We start from the raw sequence: 14,878 nt of genomic DNA on the forward strand, positions 1-14,878 counted from the left end.
GATTCCACATAATAAGTGATGACATACAGTATTTGTGTTTTTCTATCTGATTTATTTCACTTAGCATAATGCCCTCCAGGTCCATCCATGTTGTTGCAAATGGCAAAATTCCATTCTTTTTTATGGCTGAGTAGTATTCCATTGTGTGTGTGTGTGTGTGTGTGTGTGTGTGTGTGTGTGTGTGTGTGTGTGTGTATGTATTACCACATCTGTTTTATCCATTCATCTGTTGTTGGACACTTAGGTTGCTTCCATATCTTGGCAACTGTAAATAGAGATTTGCAGTTTAGATAGATGATGATGCCAGTTGGAGAATAGATTGGAGTAGTGTAGAGGACCAGTTAGGAGACTTATCTTTCAGAGCCTGCGTTAGAATAATGGTGGCCAAAATGAAGTGCTGCAGTGGGGAGGAGAGATGTGAATCCATTTGTAAGGTGTTAAGGGTAGCACTAATAGGTGGACAGGGAAGAGTTATAGAAATGCCCATATTTCTGGCTTGGAAAATTGGGGAAATACTGGGGTTTTTAAATAAGATGTCTTATTCAGTTACCCACTTTACAAGTTTCAAGTTAAATTCTACCTCCTTTGTAAAATCTTCCTTATCCAGTTCTTCCTGAACTAATCTCTCCCTCCTCAGAACATCTATACAGCTCTCTGCTGATTTAGCTTATTTTTGTATTATACTGTACTCTACATTTTTTTCTACCTGTGTATGTCTTGGCTGGCCATTGATCTTGTAAGCCTCTTGAGAATAAAGACTGGACTCTCCCTCTTCATATGTATTTAAAAATTTTTTTTTACTCTTTTGTGTTCTTTTACGCTTAGCTCAGTGCTATATATCTGATAATTATTGGACAAGTATTTGTTGAATTACTGGATAGGAAATTAAGAGAATTTCACGTTGATATTATATAAAGATGAATTTACGTAATAGAAATTTGCTAAGTGCTTTCTACTGTTTGAAGGTAATCACTGTCTTTTAATGTAATTATAATTTTTAAAGAAGGCACCATAAACTGACCAAAAAAAAAAAGACCAAATATTCAGTTTAGTCATGTATTTGATTTTTTTTCTCCTTGACACTTGGCTGCTTTATAATGGACATTGTCTTGCCTTTGTGGGGACACTTTCTAGTTTCCAGCTTGCATCCTTCAAGATTATTGCTGGTATTAGAAAGGTGAGGCTTCCAAGCTAGTTCTCTTCTAGGGCTGAACTTCTTTTTAAGCTCCCTGTCTTTAATAGTGACTCATCGAGAATAATAGCAAATGGGGTTCTTCTTGAATAAAGATGGTGAGCTTGTGCTTTAAGAGACATCATCAGTTGATTCACAGAGGTAAGTTGGGACCAGTAGCAGAGAAACTGCAATATCAAGCAAGGATCTTCTTTTTTAAAATGCTCTGAGCTTGCCTGATGAACTTGTGATAGAGTGATAGGTAAATAGCAGATCAAGGGAGTTAATGTTGGAAGAATTACTTTGGATGTAATATAAGAGTTTATGCTATATTGAAATTGACAGGGCGCAAGAGGATTCTTTTTGGAAATTTCTCACCAAATGCTAGTTTATTTAACTGGCATGCTTTGAAGTCCTAATAGCTTGTCTGGCAATCAGTAAATCTAGTGAGTATTTCTTAGGTGCAAAGCAGTGAGCCAGACTGCTGCAGCACCCTGTATTTTGACCACAGCCTTCAGTCCTTCCAGCTTTCTGTCTCATTCCCAGTAAATGTACTCTTTGACATCAAGTCCTCTTTCTTGTTTTTTGACTTCATTCCATTTTCTCCCAGTCCTCCAGCTCCCTGGAAGCATTACTTTCCCTAGCCAGACTAGACTCGTGGTCCATTACTTGAATTTCTCCCTTACCATTACCATCAATTCTGCTGAGGCTTGTTCCTTTCCTTTCATTTTTCCATAGTACTCCGGTCCTGGGCCAAGTCAGCCCCCCCGACATCTCTATTCTTCTTATACTTGGGCTGCTGAGGGATTGGAAAATTGGGGAAATAATGGGGTTTTCTAATAAGGAGATCACACAGCTGCAGGAGATCACACAGCTGTGTGTCTTGAGGCCAGAATAAATTTGACTTTCAAAAACACCTGGATCCTCAGGGCTCCCTCTTCCTCTGAGGGCTGTCCCTAACTATTACCTTTCTTTCTAAACTTTCTGTCTCCACCATTTCTCTCCTTAGTCTTAGCATATGATCTTACCTTTTATTTCACTGAAAAAATAGGGGCCATCGAGTAAACCTTCCTTCAGCTTCCTATCAGCAGATACATCCATCTTTTCTTCCTGTCCTTGTATCTGAGTCTAAACTACCTGTGTGTGAATCCTGTTCCCTCTTGCTTTTCCCACTTCTGCATACGTGACACCACACTCTCCTCCAGTGACTAAGCCGAATAACCAAGTCATTCTGAATTCCTCTCTTAGCCCCTCTCTGCTTTACCAAGTCCTGTAGATTCTTAATATTAATTGTTCCTTTCTCTCCATTCACTCTGCCACTCTTAGTTCAGGTTTCTATCAGTTCTCCTAGATTCTGAGGCAGGCTACTAAACGTTCTTTGCCTCCAGTCTCCTCCATTTTCACTGGTCTAGTACAAATCTGTCGAAGAAATCTGTCGAAGAATACGGATCTGATAATGTCATTTCCCTGCTTAAAGTCCTTCATAGTTCCTAGGGTAAAGTTTAAACTCTTTAGTTTAATATAAGAGGCCCTCAATTATCTAGTCCCTGTTTATGTCCCTAGCTATATCTTTTACCACTCCGCCAGACCACCATGCTAGTTTATACCTAACTACTACATGTTGTATCCTGAACTCACTTAAAACTCAGCCTGTATCAACTGCTCTAGAAAGCTTTCCCAGATACTCCCCTTATCCTCCCCTTCATACCCCCTGACCATTTAATTTAGATGACCCTCCTCCGTATTCACCTAGCATGGTGTGTATGCTTCTGTCATAACACTGACCTCTGATGGTCTTTTGTGTCTACTGGAACGTTTCCCGCATTATATAGTCAGCTTCTTGAGGGTCAGGTATTTCGATTATCTATTGCTGTCAAAAAAACACTGTAAAACTTAGTGTCTTAAAACAGCAACAATATTTTATTATTTCTCTCAATTCTTTGGGTTGATTGAGTCTCAGATGGATGGTTCTTCTAGTGTCCTTTGGAGTCCTTCCTGTAGCTGCCATTATGTGGCAAGTGGGGCTGGAATGTACAAGATAGCTTCATTCATATTTCTGCCTTGGCAGGGACACCTGGAAAGCTGAGTTCCGGTGGGGCTCTGGGATGTCTAGGCCTTTTCACTCTATCTCTCTATGCTGTCTCAGGACTTTTTCCTCTCCAGGTGGTCTTTCCAGCTAAGGAGCCAGATTTCTTACTTGGTGGCTCAGGGCTCCCAAGAGTACAAAAGTGGAAGTTTCCAGGCTTTCTTAAGGCGTAGACTCGGGACCAGTACAGTGCTACTACTGTGGCATTCTGTTGGTTAACATGAGTGACAGGGCCAGCCCAGATTCAGTGTGGGAGGGGACGACGAGGAGGAGGCCTGGATCATTGGGAGGACTCCATTTTTGGAGATTTGCTACCACGGCAAGTAACACATCTTGTTTAACTTTTTCTGCTCAGCATGTAATAGTTTCTTTTAGATAGGGGAAATCATAGAAGTTATATAAACATAATTGGAGGTGTTTTAGAAGTATGCAGGATGAATTATGAGGAGAGACAGAGGCTGGGACATCAACCAGTAAGCTCTTAGGATAAAGTGAGTTTATAAGAATTATTATAAGACTAATGGTGGTTGAATGAAAAGGGAGAAATGGATTTAGGAGGGATTGGTGTCGGATTATTTTAAGGATTAGGACAGAGGGAGAAGTCAAAAATAACTTCATTGTTTTGACCCTGGGTAACTCTGTGCTGCCATGGACAGTAATTGGGAAGTAGAATACCAGTTCTAAATTTCGAGGATAAAGTAATACTTTTGATGATACAGGACATGCAAGTTAAAATACTTAGTAGGCAATTAAAAATGGGAGACTTGAATACAGAAGAGATGCTATGTCTTCATTTGGAGTTGCATATAGGTGATAGTTAAAATGATAGGAGTGAATTTTCTGTGGGAAAAAGTATAGAGTAGGGCTCAGTTCTGAACTTTGAGGTACACCTGCAGTTTGGGAGTAGAAAGAGGAAGAGAAGGCAAAAAGAATAATCAGAGAAGGAAAAGGAAGCAGTTTAAAATAGTAGTATAGGGTTTCAAAGGGAGAAGGTGGTTAACAGCGTCAGAAACTATAGGGTAGGAAATGAGAACCAGGTCTGAATAAAGGCTATTGGTAATTTTTTTTTAAATTAATTAATTAATTAATTAATTAATTTTTTGGCTGCGCTGGGTCTTTGTTGCTGCGCGTGGGCTTTCTCTAGATGCGGTGAGCGGGGACTACTCTTCATTGCGGTGTGCAGGCTTCTCATCGCGGTGGCTGCTCTTGTTGTGGAGCACAGACTGTAGGCATGCAGGCTTCAGTAGTTGCAGCACATGGGCTCAGTAGTTGTGGCGCACGGGCTTAGTTGCTCCGCAGCATGTGGGATCTTCCCGGACCAGGGCTCGAACCTGTGTTCCCTGCATTGGCAGGCGGATTCTTAATCACTGCACCACCAGGGAAGTCCCGCTATTGGTAATTATTGAATGTAACCAATAGGGATTTTTAGGTAGGGGAATTAGGTTATTGGATTGATTTTTTCCCCCAATATTTTATTATGAAAATTTTCAGACATTGAGAGAAACTGCAAGTATTGTACACTAACACTCACCACCTAGATTCAGCAATTAACATTCTATTAAATTTGTTTTAACAGTATCTTTCCCTCTATCTATTCATCAGTCCATCTTATTTTTTATGCATATTACAGTAAGATGTAGTCATCAGTAAATTCACCTATAAACTTGTAAACATGTATATCATTAATTAGACTTTAATATTATTTGTGTTTTCTTTTTTGTGGTAATGAATTGTATATGCAGTTAAATATATAAATATTAAGTTGTACCATTCAGTGAGTTTTGACAAATGTATATACCCTTGTAATTCAAAGCCCATCAAGATATAGAGAATACTATCATTAAACCAGATAATTCCTCATGTACCTTCCCTGTCATTCCCTGTCCTTACACTCCCAAAGGTAACCACTGTTCTGACTTTTTTCATCGAAGACTAATTCTGTATGTTCTAGAATGTCACATAAATGAAATCATACAACATGTACTCTTTTGTGTAAGACTTCTTTCATTCAGCATAATGCTTTTGGTATTTTTTCATGCTGTCTTTTTTATTCTTGAGTAGTATTCCTCTTGTTAATATACCACAGTTTATCCATCTTCCTGTTGATGTTAGGTAGCAGTTTCCAGATTTTTGACTATTATGAATAAAGCTGTGAATATTCAAGTGCAAGTCTTTGTGTGATCATATACTTTTATTTCTCTTGGGTAAATTCCTAGGAATAGAATTGCTGGGTTGTAGGGTAGGTATATGTTTAGTTTTATAAGAAAAGGCCAAACATATTTCCAAAGTGGATATACCTTTTTATACTCTACCTACAATGTTTGAGAGTTCTGGTTGCTTCATATCCTTGCCATTCAAGTGGTTGTGCAGTAGTATTTCATTGTGGTTTTAATTTGCATTTCCCTAATGACTAATGATGTTGATCACTTTTTCCATGTGCTTAGTGGTCATTCATTTACCTGTTTTTGTGAAGTGTCCTGTCAAATATTCCCCCCCACACACACCTTTTTTGCGGGGGTTGAGGTTTTGGCTTTTTATGATTGTATAGTAGATGCTCTTTATATATTCCAAATATAAGTCTTTTGTCAGTTACATGTTCCGTGAAAATTTTCTTCCAGTCTCTGACTTATCTTTTCATTTTAAAATTGCATCTTTTGGTGAACGGAAAATTTACTTTCAATGATGTCTAATTTATCAAGTTTCCATTTATAGGTATTGCATTCTCTGTCCTAAGAAACCTCTGCCTCCCCTGAAGTAGCAAAGATGTTCTCCTCTGTTTTCTTATGGAAGCTTTATCATTTTAGCTTTAATATTTATGTCTCTGATCCATCTCAGATTAATTTTTGTGTATGGTGAGAAGTAGGGGTTGAAGTTAATTTTTTCCCATGTGGATATCCAGTTGTTCTGGCACCATTTGTTGAAAAGACTTTCCTTTCCCCACTGGGTTGCTTGACACCTTCGCCAAAAGCCAAATGACAGTATGACTCATTTGTATAAATAGTGGGTTTATTCTGGGTATAGTGCCAATCTATTGCATTGATATATTTGCCTATCTTTATGCCAAATCACAGTGTTGTAATTATTATAGCTTTATAGTAAGTCATGAAGTCAGATTATGCAAAGTCTTCTGCTTTTTTTTTTCTTAACTTTTTTTAAAAAATAATTAATTTATGTATTTTTGGCTGCGTTGGGTCTTCATTGCTGTGTGCGGGCTTTCTCTGGTTGCGGCGAGCGGGGGCCACTCTTTCTTGTGGTACGCGGGCTTCTCATTGCAGTGGCTTTTGTTGTTGTGGACCACGGGCTCTAGGCGCAAGGGCTTCAGTAGTTGTGGCATGCAGGCTCAGTAATTGTGGCGCACGGGCTTAGTTGCTCCGTGGCATGTGGGATCTTTCCGGACCAGGGATTGAACCCGTGTGCCCTGCATTGGCCAGCGGATTCTTAACCACTGCACCACCAGGGAAGTCCCAGAGTCTTCTTTTTGTTCAAGATTGCTTTGGATATTCTAGGTTGTTTGCACTTACATATATATATTTAAGAAGCAGCTTATCATTTTCTACAAAAACAACAGATTTTCTGAGCGTTCTTAATATGATTGGATGCTTAATTTTGTCAAATGGTTTTTCTGCATCTGTTAAAATTATCAAATGCTTTTTCTCCTTTATTCTGTTAATATAGTGAATTATGTTGATTTATTTTCAAATGTTAAACCAATTCTCCATTCTTGTGATTACACCCAACTTGGGCAAGATATGTTATTGTTTATATATTGCTGGATTTGACTTGCTAATATTTTTGAAGGATTTTTATGTCTACGTTTATTGATGAACAGTGTTCTGTATTTTTTTTATTTTAAAAATTTAGTTATATCAGTTGCTGAGGGGGCGATGTTAAAATCTCTGTGATTATAGATTTTTTTCTCTTTCTTTTTAATTCTGTCAATTTTTGTTTCTTATATTTTGAAGCTGTGTTGTTAGATACATATACAGTTATGATTGTTATGTATCCTTGATGAATTATCTTCATCATTGACATTGACATTTTATCATTATGAAATGTCTCTCTTTATCTTGTTCATACTCTTAATGTTTATTTTATGTAATATTAATATAGATATTGCAGTTATATATGCTTACTCTTTACACAGTATATATTTTGCCATCTTTTACCTTCAACCTATCTACATTTTTATATGTTTTGTAGACAACATATAATTGGGTCTTTCTTTTTGATCTATTCTGAGAAACTTACTTTTAATAAGAGGCTTTTAGTGTATTTGTATTTAATATGATTATTGATATGATTAGATTTAGGTCTACTCTTTTACTGTGTGAATTGAATATTAATTCATTGACTATTCTTTAGAATTCCATTTTAATTTGACTTTTTCCACCCAGAATACACATCTATTTAATTCACTGGCAACATGCATCATAAAGACAAACTACATGCCTGTTGATTATGCTATATTAGAAAGAGTTGTAATTTTCTTGGATAAAGTATTTGGGAAATTTTCATAGTTTTAATTGTTGAAACTTAGAATTATCCTTCAGATTTTTTTAAAAAATCAAAAAATTTTAGGTATAATTTACATGCAATAAAATGCACCTATTTTAAGTTGCAGTTTGATGAGTTTTGACAAATTAATCACACGTGTAAACACTAACACAGTCAAGGTGTAGCACATACCCATTACCCTAAAATCTTCCCTGTATTCCTTCTTAATCACTGTGCTTCCTCCCCACCATTCCCAGGTAAACACTGATCTGCTTTCTGTCACTGTAGATTACACTTATCTTTTCTAGACATTCGTGTCTTTCTTTCACTTACATTTTTGAGATTCATCTATGATGTGATGAATGTGAACTACATCAATAGTTCATTGCTTTTTTTTAAAAGACTTAATTTTTTTAGTGCAGTTTGAAGTTTACAACAAAATTGAGAGGGGGTACAGAGATTTCCCATATGCCCCCTGCCCACACACATGCATAGCCGTCCCTTTATCAACGTCACTCACTAGATTGGTACATTTTTTACCAAAGGTGAACCTACATTGACACATCATCATCACTCAAAGCACATAGTTTACCTTAGGGTTCACTCTTGGTGTTATATACTTTATGATTTGGACAAATGTATAATGACATATATTTATCGTTATACAGAATATTTTTCACTGCCCATCCTTGGTGCTCTGCCTATTTATCCCCCACTCCCCAACTGATCTTTTTATTGTCTCCATAGTTTTACTTCTTCCAGAGTGCTATATAGTTGAATCATACAATATGTAGCCTTTCAGATTGGCTTCTTTCACTTAGTAATATGCATTTGAGGTTTCTCCATGTCTTTTCATGGCTTGATAGCTCATTTCTTTTTAGCATTGAATAATATTCCATTGTTTGAATGTACAACAGTTTTTTATTTATTCATCTTTGAAGGATATCTTGGTTGCTTCCAAGTTTTGGCAATTTGAATAAAGCTGCTATAAATATCCAAGTGCAAATTTTTGTATGGATATAAGTTTTCAACTCCTTTAGGTAGATACCAAGAAGTGTGATGGCTGGATCATATGGTAAGAGTATGTTTAGTTTTGTAAGAAACTGGCAAACTGTCTTCCAGAGTGGCTGTACTACTTTGCATTCCCAACAGAAATAAATGAGAGTTCCTGTTGCTCCACATCCTCGCCAGCATTTGTTGTTGTCAGTGTTCTGGATTTTGGTCATTTTAATAGGTATGTAGTGGTATCTCATTGTTTTAATTTGCATTTCCCTGATGACAAATGATGTGGAGCATCTTTTCATATCCTCATTTGCCATCTGTATATCTTTTTTGATGAGGTGTCTGTTAAAGTCTTTGGCCCATTTTTTAAATCTTTTTTTTTTTTAAACTGAGAGATGATATTTTTAATTTTATTTTATTCTTATTTTTTTGGCTGCACTGTGTGGCCTCCAGGATCTCAATTGCCCAACCAGGGATTGAACCCGGGCCATGGCAGTGAAAGCCTGGAATCCCAACCACTAGGACACCAGGGAACTTCCTTATTGTTTGTTTTATTGTTGAATTTTAAGAGCTCTTTGTATCCTTTGGATAACATTCCTTTGTCAGATGTGTCTTTTGCAAATATTTTCTCCCAGTCTGTGGCTTGTCTTCTGATTTTCTTGATGCTGTCTTTCGCGGAGCAGAAGTTTTTTATTTTATTTATTTATTTATTTGGCCTCACTGCATGGCTTGTGGATCTTAGTTCCCTGACCAGGGATTGAACCCAGGCCCTTGGCAGTGGAAGCGTGGGATCCTAATCGCTGAACTGCTAGGGAGTTACCAGAAGTTTTTAATTTTAATGAAGTCTAATTTATAAAGTATTTCTTTCATGGATCATGTCTTTGGTGTTATATCATTCATTTAGGTTTTCTCCTATGTTATCTTCTAGGAGTTTTATAGTTTTGCATTTTACATTTAGGTCCATGATCCATTTTCAGTTAATTTTTGTGAAAGGTGTAAGGTCTGTGTTTAGATCCATTTTTTTTTTTTTTTGCATGTGGATGTCCAGTTCTAGCACCATTTGTTGAAGAGGCTCTTTGCTCCATTTTATTATCTTCGCTTCTTTGTTAAAGATCAGTTGACTATGTTTATGGAGTTCTATTTCTAGGCTCTCTGTTCTGTTCCATTGATCTATTTGCCTATTCTTTCACAAATACCACGCTGTCTTGATTGTATAGCTTTATAGTAAGTCTGGAAGTCAAGTAGCATCAGTCTTCCACTTTTGTTCTTCTCCTTCAATATTGTGTTGCTTATTCTAGATCCTTTGCCTCTTCTTATAAACGTTAGAATCAATTTGTTGATATCCATAGAATAACTTGCTGGGTTTTGATTGGGATTGCATTGACTCTATAGATCAAGTTGGGAAGAACTGACATCTTGACAGTGTTGAGTCTTCCTGTCCATGAACATGGAATATCTTTCCATTTATTTAGTTCTTCTTTGATTTTGTTCATCAGAGTTTTGTACTTTTCCTCATACAGATCTTGTACATATTTTGTTAGATTTATACCTAAGTGTATGTAGTGTAAATTATAATTGTGTTTTTAATTTCAAATTCCACTTATTCTTTTTTTTTTTTTTGGCCACACCACGTAGCATGTGGGATCTTAGTTCCCTGACCAGGGATTGAACCCACATCCTCTGCATTGGAAATGCACAGTCTTAACTACTGGACCGCCAGGGAAGTCCCAAATTCTACTTGTTCGTTGTTAGCATTTAGGAAAGCAGTTGACCTTTGTATATTAACCTTGTGTCTTGCAACCTTGCTTTAACCACTTATTAGTTCAAGGAGGGTTTTTTTGTCTATTCTTTCCAATTTTATACGTGGATGATCATGTCATTTGCAAACAAAGACAGTTTTATGTCTTCCTTTTCAGTCTGTATACCTTTTATTTCTTTTTCTTGCTTTGTTACATTTTCAGGGACTTCCAGTATGATGTTGAAAAGGGGTGGTGAGAGGGGACATCTTTACCTTGTACCTAATCTTGGGAGAGCTTCAAGTTTCTCACTCTTGAGTATGATGTTAACTGTAGATTGTTTTGTAGATGTCTACCATTTAGAGAAAGTATCCCTCTATTCCTAGTTTACTGAGAGTTTTTACCATTAATGGATGATGGATTTTGTCAAATGCTTTTTCTACATCTATTGACATGATCATTTGATTTTTCTTTTTTAGTCTTTTGATGTGATGGATAATATTAATTCATTTTTGAATGTTGAACTAGCCTTGCATACCTGGGGTAAATCCCACTTGGTCATGATTCGTTTTATACTTTTTTGTATTGATTTGCTAATATTTTGTTGAGGATTTTTGCATCTGTGTTCACGAAAGATATTGGTCTGTAGTTTTTTCTTCTTTTGTTTTTGTCTGGTTATGGTATTAGGGTAAGTGCTGGCCTCATAGACTGAATTAGGAAGTATTTCCTCTGCTTCTGTCTTCTAAAAGATTGTAGAGAATTGGTATAATTTCTTCCTTAAATGTATGGTAGAATTCACTAGTGAACCCATCTGGGCCTGGTATTTTCTGTTTTGGAAGGTTATTAATTATTGAATTAATTTTTAAAATAGATATCGGTATTCATTCCTTTTTAATGCTGAGTAGTGGTCCATTGTGTGACTATCCAACAATTTGTTTACTCAGTTGAAGGTAATATAATATAAATATTATATTGTCCTTCTAATATAAACTGTCTCCTATTGTTTCTGATGAGAAGTCAGTGACAATTGTTTCTCTCTGTGTATTGTGTCATTTTTTCCCTATGGTTTCTTTCAATATTTTCTATCCTTGGTTTTCAGCAGTTTGACTTTGATTTTCCCAGGTGTGGCTTTCTTCCTGTTTTACCTGTTTGGGGTTTTCTCAGCTGCTTATTCTGTAAAGTTATGTATTTCACCAAATTTGTGAAATTTTGACATAATTTTCAAATATTTTTCCTGTCCCATTCCCTCCTTTCCTTCTGGGACTCCACTTTCACATGTGTTAGAACTTTTGACATTGTCCTATAGCTCATGGAGGCTCTTTCATTTCTTTCCAATTCTTTTTTACTCTGTTCAGCATATTGGATAATATCTATTGATGTATCTTAAAGTTTACTTTTTATTATATCATTTTCAGTCTATTAAGCCCATGCATTGAATTTTATATTTCCAGTATTTAGTCTTTTTTATTGTTTCTATTTCTCTGTGAAGAGTTCTTATCTGTTCACTCCTTGTGAGCATATTTTTTCCTTTATGTTCTTTTGCATAGTTAAAATAGATGCCTTAAATCTTTACCTGCTAATTCCAACATCTTGGTCTCTTTGGAGTCCTTTCTATTGATTGCCTTTTTTCTTCCAGGAGTCAGAATCAAAAGCATTATTCTAAATAAGAAACTAGATGCAAAAGGTATGCACTGTTTGATTCTATTTACATGAAGTTCTAGAAGAGACAAAACTATAGTGAGAGAAAGCAGATCAGTTGCCAGTGGCTCAGGATGGAGGGAAGGGATTAACTGCCATATAGTAAATTTTTGAGGCTTTGCAGACCACATAGTCTCTGTCTCAACTACTCAACTCTGCTGTTGTAGCATGAAAGCAACCATACACAGTAAGTAAGCAAAATGAACATGGCTGTGTTCCAATAAAACTTTATTTACAAAAAGAGATAGCAGCCTGGGTTTGATCTACAGACCATAGTTTGCAGACCCTGGTTTTCCTGTTTCTTTGTACATTGGAAATTTTGGGTTAAATCCTGATATTGTGAATAATACATTGTAGAGACTCTGGATTCTGTTGTATTCCTCCATTAAATCTTGTGGTTTGTTTGTTTTTTCAAATTTGTTTTGTCAGGCTATTTCCTTGGTTGGGCTTAAACATCATACATACATGTTTGGTGGGCAGCACCTGTGGTCTCTGTTGAGTTCATTTATCTGTAGATGGGTTCCTTGGAGTCTCTTCTGTGCATGCGTGGTTCAGGGATCATCCAGAGATTTAGATAGATTTATATGCAGAATTGGGGGTTCCCCATTTGTGGCTTTTATCTTTTGGGGATTTCTCCCTCATTTTCTAGCTGTTATGGTAGCTCCCAATTTTGTCCTTTGGCTCTTGAGCTGGTAAGGCTGCAAGGCTTCTATCTCAGTTTCAGTCATCAGCACAGAGCTAGCTGGGGTTTGCCCTTAGATGAATGATGAATAGCCATTAAAAAAACAGGAAACAATAGTGGTATTCACGTCTTCCAATTGTCAGATCTTCTCCTGGTTTTTGTTTGTTCTTTAGTATCTTTAGATAGGTGTTTTTTTAACATTTTGTGTAGAATCTATAGTTCTTTATCTGCAGAAATGGTTGGTCTATTAGGAGCAACTCTGCCTTTAGTGGAACTGGAAACTCTCCAGATTTAATTTTTAGAAGGACGACTTTGGCTGCATTGCGTTAGATGTGCTAAAGTGCAGATAAACTTATGTCAGGAAGACAGTTTTAACAAGATAAAATGAGGGCCTGATCTCAGTGGCAGAGAAAGAGAAAGGAGGGGTATTCTGAGGTAGGATTGCTGAGATTTGTTGATTGTTAGAGGGAGAAGAGGAGTAGTGACAATGAGATGGCTGGAATGACAGAGATGATGAATATAGGAAGTGGAGCAGGTTTAGGGCAGTGGCCTTGAAGGGAAGGTTGTAAATTCTTGTTTTAAATTCAGTTTTAAGGAGGTATACTTTATGTAAAATACACCGGTTTTTTTCCTACAAAAAGTGTAAAGTCTGGGGACTTCCTTGGTGGTCCAGTGGTTAAGACTCCATGCTTCCACTGCAGGGGCCGTGGGTTCAATCCCTGGTCAGGGAACTAAGATCCCACATGCCATGTGGTGCAGCCAAAAAAGGAAAAAAAGAAAAGAAAAGAAAAAGGGTAAAGTTTTTTTTTTTTTAATGTGTAACATAGGCAAAATTATTTAAGTCAATAAGTTTTTGAGAAATTTCACATTTTCTGATTCCACCCACTGCCAAACACCTTAGTGGGGTTTTTTTGTTTTTTTTTGTGTTTTTTTTTAGCATGCAACTTTTTTATTGTTTTCTAAATCTGAAGAATACAGTGATACAGTATACAGTGATATTATACTGCATCTACTCACGTGAAAAGGAACAAAGTATCGCCCCTGAAATAATTACTAATTACACAATACTGCAGACTGATAAACACTATAAGTACTAAAATGTTAACATTTCAACATACAATGTCAACAACATCCTGCTTTCTTTTTTTTTTTTTTTTTTAAAGCTCTTGGACTGTCAGACGGGAAGTCATGCCCTTGAATCCCTTAAGGTGGTAGATTTTCTTTTTTATTTATTTATTTATTTATTTATTTATTTATTTTTTTATTATTTATGGCTGCGTTGGGTCTTCATGTCTGTGCGAGGGCTTTCTCTAGTTGTGGCAAGTGGGGGCCACTCTTCATCGCGGTGCGCGGGTCTCTCACTATCGCGGCCTCTCTTGTTGCGGAGCACAGGCTCCAGACGCGCAGGCTCAGCAATTGTGGCTCACGGGCCTAGTCGCTCCGCGGCATGTGGGATCTTCCCAGACCAGGGCTCGAACCCGTGTCCCCTGCATTGGCAGGCGGATTCTTAACCACTGCGCCACCAGGGAAGCCCCTGCTTTCTTTTTTAATTGGTTAAAACATTTGTTAAGGTCATGCAAAATAAACACTTTATGAAAATGTTAGATTACACTCAAACATCAAGGCAATGAAACCCAAAAGAACAACTTTTTAATGTAATGACTGGTCAAGTAGATAAACTATTCAGCATATTAATAAAAATCCAGTAAGTGAAAAACATCAAAAATCTAAACACTAAATTTAGGTAACTGCTCGTCTACGATCTCACCACCTACAGTCTTATCTGTGACTGAAGATATACTGCCAAAATTGTTCTACATAAGTAAGCTATGTTAAAATGACCAAAAAATGTCAGTGCATGATGTCAGGGTAAATTTCTAGTCCACACAATACTTAAATGTGATCATTCTCTTAACTCTGCTAACAGTAAATGAAAAGTCACACCAGATTTATCTTCTTTTTACTCTTGCTTTGTTACATGTTTTTAAACTTGTCTACAAGTATTTCTT

General features: G+C 36.8%; 1 protein-coding gene across 2 annotated transcripts in view; it reads left to right on the forward strand.

Moving 5' to 3' along the window:
* RNF214 (ring finger protein 214) overlaps positions 1 to 14,878 on the forward strand; it is a 59,080-nt gene that overhangs the window by 17,575 nt on the left and 26,627 nt on the right. The gene's annotated exons all lie outside the window — the stretch shown is intronic.

Source organism: Balaenoptera acutorostrata, chromosome 9, assembly GCF_949987535.1.
Source record: "Balaenoptera acutorostrata chromosome 9, mBalAcu1.1, whole genome shotgun sequence".
NCBI lineage: Eukaryota > Metazoa > Chordata > Mammalia > Artiodactyla > Balaenopteridae > Balaenoptera > Balaenoptera acutorostrata.